Below are 7,153 nucleotides of genomic sequence, written 5' to 3' on the forward strand. Positions count from 1 at the left end.
CTCTTTTTCCAAAGTTTACATGGGTGTTGGTGAATATCTTGGTCTAGAGCCATTTGCAGTTTTTATGTATTGATTCACATTTTCTCTACAGGTTCAAGACATGACATAGTTTAAGTGTCTAATGTTATTGGAGGCTAACATGTTTGTGATCCCAGTTGCTACTCCTTGCCCCTTCCCTCCGCTACTCTCATGTGGGCTTCCCCTTCCCCCCTTGCCAGTCCCCCTCTCCCAAACCTCTCATATTTATTCACGCCAGCTCTCGTCATATTCATCTCTGAGGACCGTGCCTGCTGCTAAATAATGAAGCGGAAGTTGCAGCCTGAGGGAAGGCCCGCAACACTCATGAACGGCAAAATGTGCAGAATAGCGCAGGTCGCGGCCTGCAGTCCCAGCGGCGCACCTGTCCTCCCAGCTGAGCTGAGCGCGCCGCCCGCCTGTGTCTGTTTCCTTGCAGTCGGCGCGGGGTCCATGGCCAGGCCGGCGAGGCCCCCCGGGCGGCAGGGGAAGGCACGGGGCCCGGGGGCGGCCCTGGGGGCGGAGGGGGTGGCTTACGCGCTGCGAAGGACAGGCGCCAGCAGCCGCCCCATCCGGCCGGGGCCGCCCCCCGGGGCCCGCCGCCCCCCCGCTCCCGGAGCCGCCCCCAGCAGGACCACCTCCGCCAGCTCCCGCTCTCGCTCGCAGCGCGTCTCGCGGAGCAAAGGTATTCCTCCTCACTGAAGGCGTTGCAGCGCATGCTGTCCGAGCGGCTGGCCTCGGCGCGGAACGGCGCCCGCAGGCCCTCGCTGTAGTGCACTGTGCATGCCATCCCGGCCCGGGGCCACTAACCCCCTCTGCAGAGACCGAAGCTGTGCATGAATCCAGCCGCTCCTGGCCCAGGAATCCGGTACGCCTGCCTGCGAGGGCCTCTCGCCTGGTGCCCCACCAAATACCTAGAAATTAATCTCATACAATCATAAAAGAAAATAACAACAGTTTGTTAATGAAAACCGTAAGATTGTCATTGTCTAGCAATCTCAATCTCATAACGATCCTCGATAATTTGTAACGAGTCTCTGATATCCACGACTTCTTTTTTATAATCACATTCTCGTAATGATTTAAAAGTACCCTATACGCAAATTATATTTTTCTTATCTTCTTTGCAAATGGTGTGGGCCCTGGCATGCTTGTCTGTGAGTCAAGTGCGGATATGTGAAGGGGTGACGATACGCCAACTAAAAAAAAAAAAGAAAACTGACCGATTAGTAAAGTAGCGCCTCGGTGTCAGCCTACCCCGAACACGCAAAGGTGTGTCGGTGTTGGCGCAGCGTGCGAGGAGCGCCCGTCTCCTTTTTAGTTTTGCAAATTTCCAGAAAAAAATCCGAAAACTTCCTGTCAAATAAGGCAAATTTTCGAACAAACGGATAATTCCCGGGGTCTGGAAAATTTTCTCACTTTTCCGTTAATTCTCCTTATTTTCCCGGAAATTTTACGGAAAATTTCCAGGACTTCCAACCCTACTCCTTTTGGGGGGTCGGAACCTGTTGGCTCGGCCACGCACCGCCTTTTGTGTCTTTCTACGATATCGACCACCCCGCCCGCTGCGCGAGCTGCTGCTTCACCCCGTGCGTCACGCAAGCTTCGGTGATATCGCGTCGGGGCCGCGACCGGGCCCAGGCCCGGTGGCATCGTCTACATACCGGGTCGGTCGCAATAAACTCGAATTAAACTTCACCTTTGTCGCCCTGACTTATGGCAGCCCGCGTAAACCTTCACACATTCACGACTCAATAACATTTCCGTTTTGCCCATGACTTATTTACAAATGTTTCTTACTCACATGTTGTTTTTCCCTCCCAAAATTTTAATTCTAAAAGTTTTTTGGCAACTGCATGCGACGGGTTGATTCAGCATGGTGTTTTGGTGGAGTGGAGTGGCATGCGACATTAACATGCACGTGTCATCGCCAGGGTGGCCCGTGGCCGCGCACACTCCGTGCCCCTCCATGGACGACTCGATACTGATACTAATTATATTTCCATTGTGTGTTTGTTGCTGATTCACTAACCGAAGTGTGACATGTGTGGTCGTGGTCGTTCTTTAACCAGATTGATTTGCAAGTTTTGTTGAACCTGCATGATTCCCTCATCGTCTTCCATAGGGGCCGCAACCCCTGGGTGGACGGCAGCCTGACTTTGGTTTTGCCTGAGGCATGTGTGCTAAAACTTATGGGTAGTGCACACCCAGAGAATCTTTATTTTGAAAACATAGGTTTCATTGATTCAAGAAAATTTTTGTAAGCATGAAAAAGACTGAAACAAAGAAAATTCCCTTGTTTCAAAACTACTGTTTTGAACTACTGTTTGAAAACTTTTTTTAATACAAAGCATATGCAGACTTGAATCAACACAATTCAATTTGATTTGGAAATAAATCAAAGCAACCTTTGCGATTAAAATAAAGATAATCGAGCCTATGTCAGGGAAATGCGTTTTTGAATCTAATCTTGTGTTGGAATATAATAATCTTTTAAAAGTGTGTTCCTGTAATTTTCGTCGATCCAATGAGATTTCCATTGAATAAAACAAAAGCCATGGAAAAACGCATTAATTCAAAGAAGCGATTCTCTAGTGTGAGTGGAGCAGTGGGGTACCTATCAACGCGGTGCAAGAGAGATGCTGAGTTCTTGCTTCCCGCTGGGTAGGGCGGGGCATTTCCGCGCAGATCGAGGTGCTCAGACGATGTCGGCCCTAGGAATCGTCCAGAAAGTACGTCGGTTTTTCTCAGATCCATTCGGCAAATTACGGCAGCTCGGCGCCTGCAAACCTCGGGGTAGGCCACCCGGCAGTGCACGCATGCACTGCAGGCGAGATATTGCCTACCGGGCAGGCGCTAGGAGAACTTGCATAGGCTAGTGTTCATCACTTTTTCCCCGACTCGAGTTCGTGTTTGGCTCCTCTCCGGACGCATCGGGTCGGTAGGTCCCTGGTCGCGGCGCGGCGAATATTTTGCGTCGGGGATTTGTGCAGGAAATAAGGAGTTGGTGGCTGGGTAGTGGTCAAAAAAGGTCTGTTTCGTACGGAGCATGTTGTAATAATCGCTGCCCAGCAGCAGCAAGGAAGCCAGCGATACTGTACTGCACGCAGGCGTGCGGGCGTACGGCCTACTCGCACGGGGCCGCGAGCAGCACCGGCGCGAACCGGCCCCGGCTGCGAGCGCCGCGCAGGCTGTACACTCGGGCTGCAGGGCGATGTTGTTGTGGGCTCAAAGCTGGTCACGGGTGAAGTGACGAGGGGTGGGGGTATGAAGGGGTGGGACTTTATCGGGTGCAGACGGGGTTCGGCATGGAGGAGGGGGCGGGGAGAGGGGGGCATGTTCGGCTTTATTATGTTGTCTTTCCCACGACGTCATGCCCCGCCCCCGCTCGGTCCGCCCCCAACGCCCCCGAGGTTCCAGCGGTGGCCACGGTGCGCCCGCCTCCGCTCTTACTGGGGAGCAGCCTCCCCGACCCGCCGCCCCCAGCCACCACTTAGAACCTTGCGACGACAACCCTGGGGCGCTCCCGTCTCCCTCCACCGCATGGCAGGGACTCTTGCTGTTAGTTGAGGGTCTGGTCAGCGGAGGTCTAGCAGTGTGTAGGGTGGGGGGCGGAGCGAGGGCGGATTGTGCAGGGGTTGGAGACAGCGGGACTGTGTCATGCCGTCCAGACGGCCGGTGTCTGTCTGCCTGTTCTGTCTTTTCTGTCCGTTCTATCTGTTCTGTCTGTTCTATCTGTTCTATCTGTTCTATGTGTTCTATCTGTTCTATCTGTTCTATCTGTTCTATCTATTCTGTCTGTGCTTCTGGACGACATATCCTATCCGAGCCGTCGCACTCATCTCACCCTTGCCTCTCCTTGCTCGCAGTGCTGAAGATGCTGGCTGCGATGGAACAGACCCCCAACACGAGCCGAGACCCCGTGGAGGACTTCCTGACGACGGGCCGGACGGGCCGGCGGAACGCCATGGCGGACATCCTGGGCCAGCACGCCAGCACGGGCAGCGGCGACCTGAGCGAGCGCATGGAGGGGCTGACCACCGAGCAGATGGGTGAGTGCAAGAAGGTGCAAGGGGCGATCACCCACCAAACTAGGGTGGGGTGATGTGACTGGATGTGACTTTACACGAATCCGTGGGCCAGAGGGAGATCTCAATACTGTACACACGCCACTAGTGGCAACCTAACCCCGAGGGGTGCCCGCGGGGCACCGCCGCCCCGAGGCCGCTCCCTAATACCAGACTGTGTTGCAGCTGCCGCGCCGTCAACCTCTGCGGCGGCCGCGGCCGGCCAGCCCGGGGCCACGGCCCCCGGAGCGACCGCCCCCTCGGACGCAGGCCCCTCGAAGGAGGCGGGGAGATGAGCGCGCCGCGGCACCGCCGCCCCCGCCGTTGTGTACGTCTGCGCGGACGCGCTGCCCCGGTATGCCAGCGGAGCCAGCGGTACCCGGAGCGGGCCCGGGCCGGTGCGACCCACCCGACTGGGACACCGGCCGCGGGGCCGAGGCCGCCGTCAGGGCCGGCGTCAGGGCCCCCGCCATGCTGGTGGCCGGGGGCTGGACAGCTGTTCAGCGCACTCATTACGAACATTTCGTGACGACTCTGAACACCACCTCGGTTGCAGCAGCAGCAGCTCTTCCCCTCTCCGCCTCACCGTCTGCGGCTCTGGTATCGGACGAAGGGAATAGCCCCTAGTGCTATCAAATATCAAATCTGCAAAATGGAATTTCAGATTTTGAACACCGTTGTGAAGTTTGATTTGTTTCGGCCGGGCTGGACTGGAGCTGGGTCCTCGAGCCGCGCTTCGTCTCTCCGAAGCGCGATCTCGGTCGTCAGGCGCGGGTTCGAAGCCACACGTTGACTGACATGGGTTTTTGTTTTGTGGGCCTGTAGTGTTGCGCACTTTGGCGGCGCGTGCCGCGCACGTGTAAGCAAAGCATGTTGTTTAGCTAGTACAGTACTTGTCTCGCACGCTCGCACACTAGTCGAGTTGACTTGAAGAAGACCACGGGTGCGTGCGGCTTTCGGACGGATATTACCTATTTGCGTGGAATATTTCGAACAGCGCGGGGTTTTCTGCTCGGCCGTCAGAACATAGGGCCGTTCTGATGGCTCGGCAGGCGTCACTACTGTTACTTCGCCTGCTGCAAAGTGTCGCCGCGGCTTCAAGCTCGGTGGAAGTTTTTGTAACAGCTCTATCTTCGCCGTCTGAAATCTGCGCTTACCTGTGAACGCTCTTGTTTGTAACTGAAACCTGTTTTTGTACCTCGTCGTATTTCCCAAATCCCCAGTGATATTACGTAATCTCGCGTCACTCTTCTCTATGACATTGTGGCTGCTTAGTGGTAGAACTCGGATGGACTGTGATTGTTTATAACTGATTATTAAGTAGTACTTCGTTTTTCTTTTGTTTTTTTATTGCCTTAAATGTGTCGCATGCGCAAACAACCATGTCGTGGTCAGCACGCGGCAGAATATCACTGAGATTATATAGTCAATGTTAACAGTCTGATTTTTTTAAACATTTCTTTAGCGACAAAAATGTCACTATCCTTGCCATGTAGAGTTTACCGTATTCCAGTTTTTCTTAGGGATAGAGTGTACCGTGGGCCATCTATACAATGAGTGACTTTGCTTTTACTCTCTTGACTGTTGCAATACTTAAACAACCCGGTGAAAAACCAAAAAAATTAAAAATAATAATAATTAAAAACGTTGTTAAAGATCTTCTTTTTTCTCTGATGTTACTTGTTGCTTTGAGAATTTTATGTGTGTGATTGTCAATTTATTATTCTGCAATACTAAGTCATGTTCTGAATAGGCGCCCCTCTCTCTAATCGTATTCCGATTACTAGCACATTGCTGTAACTATGTATCTGCTATAAATGTGGCTGGATCAAACAGACTAGAACAAAATACAAGTATATTTTTTCATTATTTTGTACAAAGGCTTATTATTGCCTGATCATTACAATTGGACAGTTTCTTTTTAAAACCTTTAATGACTATGCAACTTGCCAATTTTCTGGACCTTGATCTGTGAATAGCTTCAATACAGAATTGCTAAGCAAAATAATATAAGTTTAAGCTTTTTTGATTAGTTGAGTGGAGAGAGGGAAAAAGCGATGATTTTGTAAATCCGGACAGAGAACAATAAATACATAATGGAATTATACATCACCTAAGCCAATCCTGTATTTCTAGAGTTTTATGGGCCAGTCACTATAAATGTTATAGTAAAAGTATTTAATTATGATGAGTGTTGAATCGGAGGCCGAGACTACATTGTGTTAGTGATCATGAAAAATTGTGAAACATGTTTTGTAATTGTATTTAAATGCATATGTACTAAACAATAAAAAGTTCATTGTATTATAGTTGTGGCGTTTCTTTCCGGGGGAGGAAATGTGGACACCCAGCAAAATTGTCACACTCAACAACTGTTACTTTAAAACAATAACAGATCCGACGCACCATCCGCAGACCTGGATGTCAAAGACTACATATATAATGATCTTCGGTGAAGGTCCGGTAAAAAAAAGCAACAAAAAACAGTCGGTGATCTCACGTCACTTCAGTCGTCAACAGGCCTTCGCCCTGTTTCACTTTTTCCCGCCTTCGGAATAACTGAACCCCCGGTACCGGTAAAACATCATCATAGTAATTGTGGCTCATTAACAACCCAAAAATACTCGACATTCGAGAAAGCAGACAATTTTAACCTTGCATGCCGTGCTGGTTGCCTACCAACACATAGTCTCCCCCCTAGTCTCGTGTCCAGCTGGGGGCACGGGCCAGCGGCAGCAAGTAGTGTACTTTTTTGGAGATGCCCGTCGCAGACATGGTACAGTAATCCGATTATTACCCGATATTGGGGTAAGGTGCGTCCGCGGGGTGAGAGGACCACCACCACAGTAATAGGAACGCCCTTTCGCTGCTACTTCCCACTCAGCATCCCCGTGAGCTAGTAAGTGAGGCCCAAACACGAGATCAACATTAAGAGGCGAGGCGTGTTGTTGTCGACGCTTATCACTTTCCAGCCGGGACGTCCTGGACCATGCTCGAGACCATGCCCCTTTCTCCGAAAACTCAATTTTCGATGAAAAATTCTTGGTAGACACGGGCCAAGCTGACCGCCA

At 51.6% G+C, this 7,153-nt stretch overlaps 1 protein-coding gene across 3 annotated transcripts in view; it reads left to right on the forward strand.

Annotated features, from left to right (window-relative positions):
- The window catches only part of LOC113215794 (cytochrome P450 4C1), an 11,705-nt gene extending 5,314 nt beyond the window's left edge, over positions 1-6,391 (forward strand). For 2 of the 3 annotated variants that reach the window (XM_052277504.1, XM_052277505.1), the window contains 2 exons: positions 3,885-4,067; positions 4,269-6,391. The gene's annotated coding sequence lies outside the window, so the exon portion shown is untranslated. Of the gene's footprint in view, positions 1-454; positions 701-3,884; positions 4,068-4,268 lie in introns of all 3 variants that reach the window. The other variant, XM_052277506.1, reaches the window with a different exon arrangement.
- Positions 6,392-7,153: the final 762 nt, after the last annotated feature.

Source organism: Frankliniella occidentalis, unplaced genomic scaffold, assembly GCF_000697945.3.
Source record: "Frankliniella occidentalis isolate FOCC.00 unplaced genomic scaffold, Focc_3.1 Scaffold10, whole genome shotgun sequence".
NCBI classification, from domain to species: Eukaryota; Metazoa; Arthropoda; class Insecta; order Thysanoptera; family Thripidae; genus Frankliniella; species Frankliniella occidentalis.